Here is a 14875-nt window from a genome sequence, read left to right as displayed (position 1 = left end):
ATTCTTACTACTCAAAAAAAAAAAAAAAAAAAAAAAAAAAAAAATCAGTAATTTAGTTGCCAAAATTAATTTTTGAACTAGTCAAAAATTTGAGAGCAATTTCTACAAAGCAAGTTGGGATCGAGGGGAGGTCTGGTATCTTTTGAAGATTAAGGATTAATCTTTGGGCTGCCCTTGATTTTTATCCTTGAAAAAGCTGAGGATGTCTGTGATTGGGGTTTTACTGGGAGGGAGATGAGGTGATTACTGGAGAGGAAAGGGAAACGAAATTATTTTCAAGAGTTGGGTAGGAGATACAGGTTGGCAAGAAAACATTTCCAAAATAAGCAACAAAAACAAACCCGCTTTGTAAAACTGTTTGAGGGCAGATTAATATTCTAATTGAAGAAATTCAATTATATTCAATGCGGGATAGGAGAAATAGGTTTTAGATTCCTTTGAAAGCACTTTTCTGTATCCACCTACTATGCACAAATGCTTTGAAGTAGTGGCAAGTTAGGAAAGAGGAGGAAAGTGGTCAAGGGATGGAGGGAGGGTGGAATGTGGGCTGCTCAGTTAGGAATCATAGTGAGCAGAGGCTGTGGGCATGTGGGGTTGGAATTAGTGGAATTAGCAGTTTGTAACTGGCTCCCTTATAAATTCGGGAACATTAAATATACCTGGACCACAGGACTAACAAAAGTTGACAAAGTGGTACGTGGTAGAAATGGTCATTCAGTACTCAAGTAATTTGTATTTTCCCAGGGTTGTAGCATTGAGGATGAGGCTGGGCAGCCAGCTGCAGGAAGATGAATGACAAGGGGGACAGCAGGGTGATGGAAGTGATGGATAGCTGGCTGACAGCAAATATGAATAAATAGAGGAATGGGGAGGAAAGGAAAAAAGAAGGAAGGAAGGGAGGGAAGGAAAAGAGACAGAAAAATAGAATATATTGCTGGCTCTCTTGCTATTTTAGCTGCCTTGTGGCTATGTAAACAAGAAGCATGAGATAGAGTATGGGAAATCCCAGCAATATCCAAAAAATAAACCAGGACAAAGAAAATCTAGAATGTTTTGCAAAGAAGGCAAGTGTCAGAGCATGTAAAGTTGGTGTTAAAACATGCACTCTGAATGAAGAGACCCCCAAAACAGGCTTTGTGTGAGCAACATGGCTGTTTATTCACCCGGGTGTGGACAGGCTGAGTCTGAAAAGAGAGTCAGGGAAGGGCAGTGGGATAGGAGTTGGTTTTATAGGTTTGGGGTAAACAGTGGAAAGTAACATAAGTTACAGTTTAGGGTATTTTTTTTTGCAAGCTGGGAGGGGGTCATAGGTTTGCAAGCTGGGAGGAGGTCGTAGGGTGTGGAGTGACGTGGTTGACCAAGGTTGGTTACAAAGTCCAATGGCCTTGTCAATTGAGGCCAGAATAAGAAAAAATAGAAGAATGTCTCAGGTTAGTTAGGCGCCACAGGGGTTGATAGTTCTTCCACTTTTCATGATTTTCGAGCTATTTCAGGGTTTCTAATTCTGGAAGGCCCTCCAGAGGTGTATGTGCAGGTCACAGGGGTCACCATGCTGTGCTGGGTGTGGTCAGGTCTTATGAAGCAGGATTGGCCACGAGAAACAGACCTCTGGAACACCAAACTGGGAAGGAAGAGGTGTTTATTATTATTGTTATTATGGCTGGGAGCCAGGCGACAATTTGTCTAAACGACCAAGCTCACCTAACAAAGAGAAGCTCTGCCTTTATATAGGCTTACAATCTAGATATTACACATGAAAGAATCTTAGGTTTACAGCCTTAGAAATTACAAGTGAAAGGCTCTTGGGTTTATAGTTTTAGAAATCACATATGAAAGGGTCTTGGGTTTACAGCTTTAGAAATCACATATGAAAGGGTCTTGGTTGATGGAGGAGTGGGGTGGGGGTTTGATCTTATTTAAGTAAAAACAATGTCTTCTGGAGAGATTCCCCCACACCATGCCCACTATTTACAGGAAGGTGATTTAGGAAGCACCCAGTCAGCCAGGCTTTTCTTCTATTAAAATGCAGTGTGGAAGTCAAGTGGGAGATGATCCTAGATGCCTGGGTCTCCTTCCTCACCTACAGTTGGAATTAGTGGGATCAGCAGTTTGCAATTGGCTGCCCTTATAAATTAGGGAGCATCGAATATGTCTGTACTAGAGGACTAAGAAAAATTAGCAAATGGTACATGGTAGAGATGGTTATTCAGTACATCAAGTAATTTGCATTTTCCCAGTTTGATGAAAGTATCTTCATAACCACAAGAACGAAAACCATGTATGAAACTATTGTTTTTATGTAACTGAAAGTTGACAAAATATCAAATGTGTCTAAACTGAATTATCTTTGATCATGCCTGGGCATTCAGCTGAGCTGGTGATATTTGGATAGGTAATGAAATAATGACCTATCTGATTAATGAATTATCATATATTGTTCCATAAAATTTGTTCACCTTGGCTTCCTTTCAGCAAAATCATAAATTGTGTTGTTATTGTAAAAGAAAAGTAGAATCTCAGGACCCCAAACTCACTATGCCAAAGGGAAAGTTAAGCTAGGGATCGAGCCACCAATACTGTTTTCCTTTTGTACCCAAATACATAGCTGTAATTCACAACCCTGTGTCATGGCCTCATTTCCTCTACTCCCTCTTTTCACCTGCTTACTTCATCTTATGCAAAATATAGATTCACTGAGAATGAGACAATGCACAATTGACTCCCCTCACTCCCTCTTTTCACATGTAAAATGTAGATTTAGTGAAGCTAATCACAGCCTCACAAGACTGTACATCTGCCTCCCTGCCTACCCTTCTTCCCATCTCCTTTTTTCCCCTCTTGTTTGCTCTTTCCCCTTTTAAATACCAAAGTTCACAAAATTTTCTTTAAAAAAATCATAGGTCAAAGATGCTCCTGGGTTTTGTGTTTCTTCCTGGGCACGTCCTCAACCTTGGCAAAATAAACCTCGAATCATTTGAGACCTGACTCTGTCCCGTTTTGGCTTCCATTTTGGTAACCACAGAGGGATTCTCTGAGTAGAATTGGCCCTTGGCCAGTAGCAACTCTCCTTTCAATGCCTGGTACTGGCTGGGGCTATTTTTATTTCTGTGACCTTTAGGATGATTTGCTGAGGTCTGGGAACTTCTCCCTTCAGAGGTCCCTGACCTCCCCCAAATTTTCAGTTGAGATCTGAAAATCTGGGGGAGGTCCATAAAGGAGTTCTGCTGCAGAACTCCTTTATGGGAGTTTTGTTTACTTCCAACAAGGAAGATGAGTTTCCCACTTCTGTGATGGTGAAGAGTAGCCTTTAGCTTAGACCCCATCTCCAGGTAAGCGGCTGATTTGGGGTTTCATTTTGGGCTGCAGGTCAAAGTTAATTGTCAGCTGGCTATCACTTCTCCTTATGACCAGAGATCTAGGCTATATGTAAATTGTAAGAGGTAAGGTGAATAGGTTGGTAGTGGCCGTCTGGTCTTGTTAAGAAGTTTGGGCATCATCCTGAGAGTGATGAGAAGTCATTGAAGAGTTTAAAGGTGGAAAATGCATTGTGAGTAATGGATGGTAGGGTGGCTAGGCTGCAGGCAGAGATCACTTTTTTCTTTCTTTTTTTTGTTTATTTCCGTCCATCTTTTGTTAGATTTGACCAACTTCTGGTCCCCTCTTATGTCAATTGAAATCTCTGCAGCTGCAGAAAGACAAGTTCTACCTCTAAAATCCCTAGCTGGTTAAGAAAAATCAAAATTTGACTACCTAAGAGGTTTTATTTATATAAGACTGCCTACCTAGACTCTCACTCTGTGCTGTTAAAGATTTTAGAGATTTCTTATACTAAGCAATTAATGAAAATATTAAAATTTTAAAAAGACACATAGTAGTGTCAGGGCTAGCCTAAAAAATTCTCTGACTAAAGTAAGTGTGAAAAAGTCTGATGTAAAATAGTTCTGGTAGTTAAAATTCCCATCAGGGTTTGAGTTTATTTCTTAATCTGGGAACAACAAAGGCCACTCCACCTTGTGGCCAAGTAGTTAAAATTCTGCAGTTTTATCTCCACTGTACAGGTTTGATTCCTGGTCAGGGAATTGGTTTAATGTTTGTATGAATGTCTTTTGGGGTACCAATTTATTATTGATCCTTTCTCTTTCCTTGGGAAGCTTTTGATTTCCTGTTTTCTTCTGTCTGTTGGGGGGCACACAAGGCTTTTGAGCCATTGTGTGTGGACAGTCAGCTGAGAAGGTAAGACCCTAGAGAACATGGCCTAACAGAAATGTGGTCTACATCCCTTTTATGGATAGTGAAATTTTCCTTCTCTGAGCTGTCTTTGGGGTGATTCTGGATCTTTTAAAAAACTGCTTGCCACCTCTTTGGAGACATCTCATGTGTCCGTGGTCATTATAACCTTGGTTAAAACAGTTGAGAAGATACCTTTGCTGAAGAAGTTCAAAAGCAAAAAAATCAACTGTTTGTCCTATCTAAAATCTGGTAATAATAGATTTGAATGGATTTTTTAAAAGAGCTCTATGGTTAGAAGACAATTTAATTAAAAGCTGATATCCAGCCTTTATGCTTTCAACACCTTTTAGATCCTATTTTTGGGATTTTTTTTTAGTTGACTAAAACTTTTCTTTTTTTTAAAGATGGAGTCTTGCTTTGTTTCCCAGCCTAGAGTGCGGTGGCACAACCATGGCTCACTGTACCCACGATCTTCTGAGCTCAAGTGATCTGCCCACCTCAGCTCCTCAGTAGCTGAGACCACAGGTGTGCACCACCACATCTGCCTAATTTTTAAGTATTTTTTGTAGAGATGGGGTCTCACTATATTGTTCAGGCTGCTTTTAAGCTTCTGGTGTCAAATAATCCTCCCACCCCAGCCTCCCAAACTGCTGGAAGTACAGGTGTGAGTCACCATGCCTGGTCAGCTAAAACTTAAAAAAAAAAAAAAAAAAAATTATGGGCTTAGTATCTTTGTTTGCTTCCTTTGAAAAAAATGGTTCTTCTATTTATATTTACTCCACCCTCTTCCTCCTTCTTCTTTGCCATCTTCATTGCTCTGAGTCATCATCCCATGGGAGATGGGCTGATCACAAAATGGGCTGATTGGGGTTGAGTTGTCCACCAGACTTGAAAAAATGTGCTTGCAGTAAGGTGTGCTGTGGGAGCATCGTACTGTCTTGTCCCATGACTTTTCCTTCTTTTTTGGGATCCAGCATTTGGTATAAAAAATGGGATCCTTGAGATTTGGGGGAACTGTGTTCTGCTTTCCAGCTATGCCTGCATCTCACATATTTAAATATTAGGCCCTAAAAATTGCATGCTTTCCTTTCTGTATTCACTAAATGGTTCCACCTGATGAAGCCATAGAGTTAGTTCCCTGGCACCCCCTGGAGGATGTGTGACAGGTTTGTGGCACATCTGTTTGGTCACTGCTGCTGCTCAAACCCCTTATGGGAGGGGGAACATGTACACAAACAGGTGCAGGAGCCCAAGTGTGAGTGTGTTACAGGGCGCTGTTTTAGCCTTGCTGTCCATGGATGGCTTAGATGTTAACCAGCTCAGTAGACCCTCTGCCTTTCTGCAAGGGCAGAGGACAAGTGTGACAGCTTCCTGTATCCTGAGCTCTTGTCCAGTATCCTGGAAGGATCAGGTCACATACAAACTTGAAAGATGGTGAATGTGGGATTTTAGTAGGGGTGGAGGTTGCTCTCAGCAGGATTAATGGGGAGCTGGATAGGAGATGGAGTGTGAAGATGATCTTCCCCTGGAGTTTGGCCATCCAGTGGCTGATTCTCCCCAGCTAAACTCCTCCTAATGTTTCTTCTCTTCTCTCCTTCTCTGCCATGTTGTTCTGCCATTTGTCTGCTTGTCCTCTCCTGGAGCAAGGGGTTTGGGGTTTATGTGGATACAGGATAGGGAGTGTATTGGGCCGAAAGGTAACTTTTTTGGCACAAAAACAGGAATGCCTTGTTGAGATTCACTCGGGGTGGCTGGCAAAATATTAAAGAAATATACAGGAAAGTTATAGATTAGTCTTAAACCTTTTAGAAGCCTGAATGGTTTTATTGGGACAGGCTGAAGGCAGCTGGTCCATTATTAGGGAAAAGATTGGGATGATAAAAGGCTTTCCCAGTTTAAATCTGTTTATCCCACATCCCTTTGTCTCTACTTTGTTTACTCATGTAAACTTTGTGCTGGTTGGTCCTCTCAGGGAGAGATCAAAGGGGAATTACCCATTAATAGTGTTTACTTTGGGCCCAGAACCTCAAGCTTTTACCATTTGTAAAACCACTCTTGAAACCATGTTAATTAACCACAAGTGTGTTGACTTAGAACCTCTGTTATGAAATCTTTTACTGAATAAATGTGTGGATGGAGAGGGAGTCTTGGTTGCAGTTTGCCTTCTGAAAGCAGCCAATGACCATGCCTAGCCCTCTTGAATCACTGTAATTGTGTGAGAGGGTATTTATTCATCCATCATTGAGTTGGGGTCTGCAGGCCAGACCTCCACAGGTTGTGGTCTACGTCTCAATGCCTGTTCTCACTTAGAGCCATGGGTATCCAGGCTTGAGGGTGGGGCCTTTGCCAGGGAACTGTCCTCTTCTACCCAGTATTTCCCTGTCTTCTGTCTGTACCATGAAGCTGGTAATCTAATTAAGAAAACAAGCTAAGCTATAATTATATTATGTTAAATTGTTATACACCAAAAAGACAACCAAATTTCCTTGACAATTGTCTTTAACCATGACTGTCCTACGACTTTTGTAATACACAGATAATTATTGTTTTACTTTGATTCTTCCCAAAAAGCTCTTTATAGTCAGCTACAGAAAAAAAAAACCTTGCTTCTTTGGGAAGTTTATGGAAAATACTCTTTTGGGTGCTCTTAAATGCTTATTTCTGATAATTTTAGACATTGTGCCATGGGGCTAGAGAGAAAATTTCCAGGATTCTCATTGGAGAACTAATATGTTCATAAGGATCGCTAACCCCAATCAAGTGGAATGAGTTAATTGCACAGGACTGAACTAATAGAGGACTGAAATAATGTTTTTATGACTTTTTTTGTTTGAAACATTGCTGACACTTTTACTTTTTTCAGTCAAGAAAAAAAAATCTATTTTTAGCTTTTAACAGTTTTGTAAAGTATACCCTTGTGAGCTAAATTTGAAGCATATTTCCTTTTCTCTACCTGATTTCTCCCAAATTTAGAAAATATTTGTATGTATTCTTCATTCATAGCAATATAGTTAGTTGCATAAGCTCAGTAAGAATCTGTTTTCTTTTGAAATAGGATATAATTGTAGACATTGGTTATTTTACCAAAACTTTGACTGGAATGGCATATTTTCATGTATGATCAGAATGCTTTGAAAAATTGAGATGATGTTAGAGAGCCAATAAAAGCCCCTTGGAGGCTGGGCATAGTGGCTTATGTCTATAATCCTAGCGCTTTGGGAGACTGAGGAAGGCAGATCACCTGAGCTCAGGAGTTCAAGACCGGCCTGGGCAACAAGGTGAAACCACATCTCTACTAAAACACAAAAAAAGTAGCCGGGCATGGTCGCATGCATCTATAGTCCCAGCTACTCAGGAAGCTGAGGCACAAGAATCGCTCGAACCCAGAAGGCAGAGGTTTCAGTGAGCCGAGATCATCACATGACTTCACTCTAGCCTAGGCAACAGAGTGAGACTCTGTCTAAAAATAAAAAGCCCCTTGGAAAAACTGGCCTTGTACATTGTTTATGAAATTCCTTTACAGGGTTATTGACCTGTGGTAAGTAGAGAATGTCATTTTCTGACAGGCCCGGGAATCTCATGTTATTGTAGGACCTCAAGAAGAGAGGAACTGAGACAGGTATCTGCAGGCACAGATAAATCCTTGGCTGTGCTTAAGAAGCCTTTAAAAGTCTAACCTGAGATTCCTTATGAAAAAGTTCCAGGAAAGCCAATTTTAGAAAGCCTATTTACCAATAATTATTCTTGCTGTCCTTTATGCAACTAATCAGGTCAAGTGTAATGAGACTAAAACTTTTTGCAAATAAATTGGTCCTTCTGTGATTTGTCTTTAGTAAAAATAAAGGACTGAGAGAGAAATGTTGTGTTTCAAAAGATGGCTGGGAACAGTGGCTCATGCCTGTAATCCCAGCACTTTGGGAGGCTGATGTGGGAGGATCATCTGAGGTCAGGAGTTCAAGACCAGCCTGGCCAACATGGTGAAACCCCATCTCTACTAAAAATACAACAATTAGCCAGGTGTGGTGGTGCATGCCTGTAATCCTAGCTACTTGGGAGGCTGAGGCAGGAGAATCCCTTGAAGCTAGGAGGCGGAGGTTGCAGTGAGCTGATATCACTATAGTATACCCATTAGGTTCTAGCTTTATTCATTTTTTTCAGTTTTTATTATTTGTCTACAGCTTATTTGGACTGGATTCTGAATTCTTTCCTGACTACCTGTCTCCATACTAACATTTTCAATTTTTTTATCCCACTTTTCTGACTTGGAATTACTAGAAACTAAAATTCTGCTTTCCTTAAAGCCTTTCAAACTGAACTTAGACAACTTAAAATTCAGGAGAAATAGCAACAACCTATGTGTATACGTGTGTGTGTGTGTGTGTGTGTGTGTGTCTATACACATACATATATGCCACCTTTATGCCTGCCTCTGCTGTATGGACTTCTCAGTAGTATAGCCTGAATTGGTTTTCCAGGATTGCTTTCACTTTGTTGCTGTAATTTGTCCTTGGTCCCTTTTCTCTTTCTTTTTTTTTTTTGTCCCTTTTTTTTCTTTCTCTCTTTCTCCCCCTGTCTTTCTCTTTGGGGTATGAGACTTTATGAAGTCTTAGGAATGAGCCTTCCTAGCCATGTGGAAATTAACCTTCTAGGAATAAATCATCCTAGTGATGAGGGATCAGACCAAACCCATGGGCAGAGTCTCATTTTCTTCTACAGTATTATCTTTAAAAGATTTTGAAGAGCAGGGGTGATGTGGTTTGGCTGTGTCCCCACAGAAATCTCATCTTGAGTTGTAGCTCCCACCATTCCCATGTGTCATGGGAGGGACCTGGTGGGAGGTAATTGAATCAAGGGGATGGGTCTTTCCCATGCTAATCTTGTGATGGTATATAAAGAGATCTGATGGTTTTAGAAGGGGGAGTTTCCCTGCACAAAGTCTCTCTTGTCTGCTGCTGTGTAAGATGTATGTGCCTTTCACCTTTCAACATGATTGTGAGACCTTCCCAGCCAAGTGGAACTGTGAGTCCATTAAACCTCTTTTCCTTTATAAATTCCCCAGTCTTGGGTATGTCTTTATCAGGAGCATGAAAATGGAATAATATGGGGTGGAAGTGTAAAAGAAAAGTAGAATTACAGAACCCCCAAACTCACTATGCCAAAGGGAAAGATGAGCTTGGGAAGTTAACTTGGGAGTCACCAATACTGTATTCCTTTTGAGCCCAAACAGTTAACTATAATTTCACAACCCCGTGTCATAGCCTCATTTCCTCTACTCCCTCTTTTCACATGTTTACTTCATCGGATGTAAAAATGTAGATTTACAGAGCACGAGACAATGCATAATTGACTCCTCCCACTCCCACTTTTCACATGTAAAATGTAGATTTAGTGAAGCTAATCAGAGTCTCATAAGAATGTAATCATCTGCCTCACTGCCCACCCTCACTCCCATCTCTTTTTGTCCCCTCTCCTGCTTATGTTTTCACCTTTCAATATCCAAGTTCACAAAATCCTCTTTGGAAAAATCACAGGTCACAGATGCTCTTGTGATTTATGGTTTTTCTTGGTGCATCCTCAACCTTGGCGAAATAAACCTCTCATCAATTGAGACCTGCCTCAGTCACTTTTGGGTCTACATTAAAAAAATTCTTTTTTCACATAGTTGGTGTTCTATTAACAATGATACCAAAAAAGACTATCCTTCTTCAGTAATGTAGTTCTTTGATGGTTTTTTAAAAAATTAATTTCAGTTTGAGAAAGCTTCACTCTGCTGAGACAGAGTTGAAAACAAACCACGAAATTTATGTATCATGTGTGAACATTTGGTAAATTATTATTGCAGAAAACAAAAAGTCTTAATTTATGCTGTCACTTTCATCATCTGTTAAATCTATACAGTAATATAAAGAACGAGTATCAAATGTCTAGACTTACACATATACAGATTTAAAAGTAATAGAAATTGGAATTCTAAGTAAGAGTAATAGGAACTAAAAACTAAACATTGTTATTCATGAATCTGTTACATTTATGCTGAGAAGAAGAGCTGACAAGTTAATGTGTCTTTTTTCTTATCTAAGCACTTCTGTCCAAATTCTCCCTGCACTCCAAAGCAGTGTCACTCTGATGATGGTAATGGCCCAACCCACGAAGGCTCAGAGCATTAGGCACAGTCATGTTTGAGGACAGAAAGCAAGTGGAGTAGCATTTTCTTGGGGCCTAAAGAGTTCTTCCAGAAACAAATCTTCCGAGTTACAAGTTACCAGTTTCCAAGCCAGAGGTATCACGTTGTTGTCCTCCTTATTTTTCCCCACCTCTTCCTTCCTTTTCTTCTTTTTCTTATCTTTATGGAGATATAATTCACATACCATAAAATCCACCTAATTAAAGTGCTTTTTAGTGTAATCACAAGTTGTGCAACCATCACCACTAATTCTAGAATGTTACATCACCCCCAAAAGAAACCATCTACCTGTTAGTAATTACCAGTGATTTCCTATACTCCTTTCTGCTCTTGGCTTTAGCAACCACTAATCTACTTCATGGAGTTGCCTATTCCAGATAGTTAATGTAAACAGAATACCACAAATGTGACCTTTTGTGTCTGGCTTCTGTCACTTAACATAATGTTTTCAAGGGTCAACCATATCAGGGCATTTTTTTTTTTTTTTTTGGTATTTTATTCCTTTTTATGGAATGGCCAAATAATATTGTGACCAAACAATATTCCACTGCATGGATACTACGTTTTGTTTATTCATCCATCAGCTAATGGATATTTGGGCTGTGTCCACTTTTTTTGCTATTATATGAATATTTGTGCATATTTTTATGGCCAAATAATATTTCAGTGTATGGGTACTACATTTTGTTTATTCATTCATTGGCTAACAAATATTTGGATTGTGTCCACTTTTTGTTATGAATAATGCTATATGAACATTAGAGCATTTTCTTGACATCATTTTGCTGTGTCATCCAGGCTGGATGTGTATACACTGAGTACATGTTTTCAATTCTATTGGATCTATACCTAGGAGTGGAGTTACTGGGACATGTGGTAATTGTATGTGGACTTTGAGAAACTGCCAAACTTCTTTACAAAGTAGTTGCACAATTTTGCAACCAACCAGCAATATATGAGGCTTCCATTATCTCCACATCCTTGTCAACACTTGTAATTGTCTGTCTTATTTTTTTTTTTTATCGAGGCAGGTCTCCCTCTTTCACTCAGGCTGAAATGCAATGGTAGGATCATAGCTCACCACAGCCTTGAGCTCCTGGGCTCAAGGGATCCTCCTACCTTAGCCTCTTGAGTAACTGGGACTGTAGGCATGCAGGCATGCACTACCATGTCTGGCACTGGCACATTTTCTTTTATAGTAGACTTTCATGCAACAGTTTTAGATTTACATAAAATTGAGAAGATAATACAGAAATGTCCCATATATCTCACAGCCAGTTTCCCCTAACATTAGTTATGGTACGTTTATATTATATTATTTTACATATCATTATATATTATTATGTATTGATGCATATATTATACATATCATTAATGTATATCATATTACATATATATTACACATAATATCATTATATTATGATTCGTTTCTTACAATTAAGAACTAATATTGATAGATAATTAACTAAAGTCCATAGTAGATTCAGATTTTTCGTTTTACCTGTTTTTGTTCTAGAATCTCATCCAGGACACCACATTACATTTACTTGTCATGTCTTCTTTGACTCCTCTTGGTTGTGACAGTTTCTTAGGCTTTTCTTGTTTTTGATGACCTTGACAGTCTTCAGGAATAATGATCAAATATTTTGTAGGATGACCCTGTATTTGAATTTATCTGATTGTTTTCCTCATGATTACTCTTTGGTTATGAGTTTTGGGGAGCAAGGCCACAGAGTTAATGTACCATCTTTATCGCATCCTGTCAATGGCACATACTACCAATATGATTTATCATTGTTCGTATTGACCTTGATCACCTAGCTGAGGTAATTTATCAAGTTTCCCCAGAGTAAAGTTACTCTGCTCCCCTCCCCTTCCCCTACCCTCAACTTTCCATTCTTCACTCTTTGGGGAGGAAGTCACTATGTATAGCCTACATTAAAGGAGTAGGAATTTATGTTCCCCCTTTTTTTGTGGGCACAGTAGCTACATAAGTTATTTAGAATTCTTATGGGCAGTTAGATTTGTCTTTTCCCAATTTATTTATTGATGGACTCACAGATATTTTATACTTTGGATAATAATCCGGTACTACTTTATTTTCTTGCTCAAATTATTCCAGATTTGGTCACTGGGACATCTTTGTGTTGGTTTCTATATTCCTTTGACACCCCCATCAATGTTTGTTTGTTTTTAGGATTTCCTTACTTTTTGGCACTACAAGATGCTCCAGTCTCTCTTGTTGATTTCCCTCTCTAGTAGCAGAATTAGCCATTTCTCCCGAGCCCTGATTTTTTGTTGTTGGAGAATGACATAGAAATCAAGATCTGGGTGCTAAGTGGGCTCCTTACTACTGGAGCATCATTGCTTCTAGGCCCTCTGAGCTGACCAAGAAAGGAAATATATGTGTGCATACTAACTGTAATATAGACACTGATTGGGAAATATTTCTATATGTAACCTTCTGTATCTATATTTAAGCTAAATATGAGTTCATGCTGATGTCTCCAACTGATTCATTACCACATGGATCATCCTTCCTTTGCTTAAATGTAAATTCCCAATCCAACAGTGAGAAACCTGGCTCCCACCATCTGCCATCAATTTGTTTAAGTCCAGTATACATGTAAGGCAATAGCAGAATTGTTAATATCAGAATTGTACCCTGTTAAGGCTCAGAAAATGCTGCCCCAGTGTATGGTCCTTTGGCATGCTGAGAACTTTGAATGAAAGGAAACTGAAAGAACTTAGAAGCTGCTCGAGAATCCAGGCCTGTCTGGCTTTCCCTTGTTTCTCACCCTACTCCCATAAGTGCAGGGAGGGGCTCTCCTGAAGTCCCCTTCTCTGACTGAGGGAAGTTCTTCCAAAAGGAATACAATTGTTTTGAGCCTCCTCCCTCAGAATTTCATCAAACAACCAGGAAAGATTTATCAGCAGCAATAAACAACTCCTAGACAAATTTTATTACCTGAGAGACTTTATTTACATAAGACAATATTTGTTCACCATGCAGTTCCTCCCCTTTTCCTCCCATAACTTGTCATCACTTCCCATTCAAGCCCCTATTCATTTTATGCTATACAACCTTCAACCATCTGCCTCCTCCTTTGAGTCTCATATTCTGTGAGACTTTCATGTGCATGGATGTAATTTAAATGGTCTTTCTCTTCTTAATTTGTTTATTGTCAGTTCATTTCAGCAGACTTAGTTATCAAGCCTCCAAAGGGAATGTTTAAACTTCCCTACGACCCCCATGGGAAGCAACTTGTATCAACTAGGAACTGCTTACATGCAGTTCCTTTTGCCTTTAGTCTTACAAACTCCAGTAATTTTCAAAGGTATTTAGATCAGCACCTTCCTCCCCTACTCTCGAGTTTGTTTCCTACATTTGTAATATAGTTATGTTCTCTTGTCACAGTCTGCATTCCTATGATTCCGACTACCTAAATGATTAAAGTTGATTATATAAAATTTTGTCCCTTTGTGCAGTAAAGTTCTATGTTTTCACAAATACATAATGTCATGTATACACCGTTACGGTATCATACAGAATTGCTTCATTGCCCTAAAAATCTCCTGTGCTTCACCTCCTCCCCTCAAACTCTGGCAACCACTGATATTTTTATTCTCTATCGTTTTGTCTCTTCCAGAGTGTTATATAGTTGGACTCATATAGTATGCAGTCCCTTCAGAATGGCTTCCCTCACTTAGCAGTATGCATTTAAGGTTCATACAGGACTTTTTGTGGGTTGATAGTTCATTTCTTTATTGTTGAATAATGTTCCATCGTATGGATGTACCAGTTTGTTTATCCATTCACTTATTGAAGAAATATGTGCTGCTTCAAGTTTTAAGCAATTATAACACTGTTATGAACATATGTGTGGTGTTTTTATAAGTTTTCAAGTCAGTTCAGTAAATACCTAGGAGTGAAACCATTCCAACTGTCCCATAGAAATATTTAAAAGTTTCTGAATAAGCACGAAAATTGACCCTTCAGGTCTTAAAACTTGAAATTTACATTTGTCTCATCTGACAATGTTTCAAGCTGAAACGTTTGTCTCAATCTGAAATTTACAATTGTCTCATCTGTTCCTTCCTCAGGAAACAGAGCCTCAGGCAAAGGACTGAAACTCACCAGATCACCATATCCAAACAAGATGCCAGACCCCCTCATTCATAATTGCTTCTCTACCCCTCCTTAATTCCTTCCCTCATTATATATGAGCCTTCCTAATTGTAGTTGGTCAGGGAGACGAATTTGAGACTTTATCTCCCATTCTCCTTGGCTGCAGCACATAATTAAATACGTCTTCCAGGAAACATTCACCGTCTCAGTGATTGACATTCTGTGTGGTGAGCAGCAGGACTGAACCCCTGTCATTTCGGTAACGGGAGCATGATTGCTGGATCAATTCTAAGGCTATGCCTAGCTCTTTAAGAGCCCACTGGGCCAGGCGC

Source organism: Aotus nancymaae, unplaced genomic scaffold (genome assembly GCF_030222135.1).
Source record: "Aotus nancymaae isolate 86718 unplaced genomic scaffold, 86718_ANA_hifiasm-v0.15.2.pri h1tg000046l, whole genome shotgun sequence".
Classification (NCBI taxonomy): Eukaryota; Metazoa; Chordata; class Mammalia; order Primates; family Aotidae; genus Aotus; species Aotus nancymaae.
The sequence above is the reverse complement of the archived record's forward strand: the minus strand, read 5'-3'. Positions refer to the sequence as shown.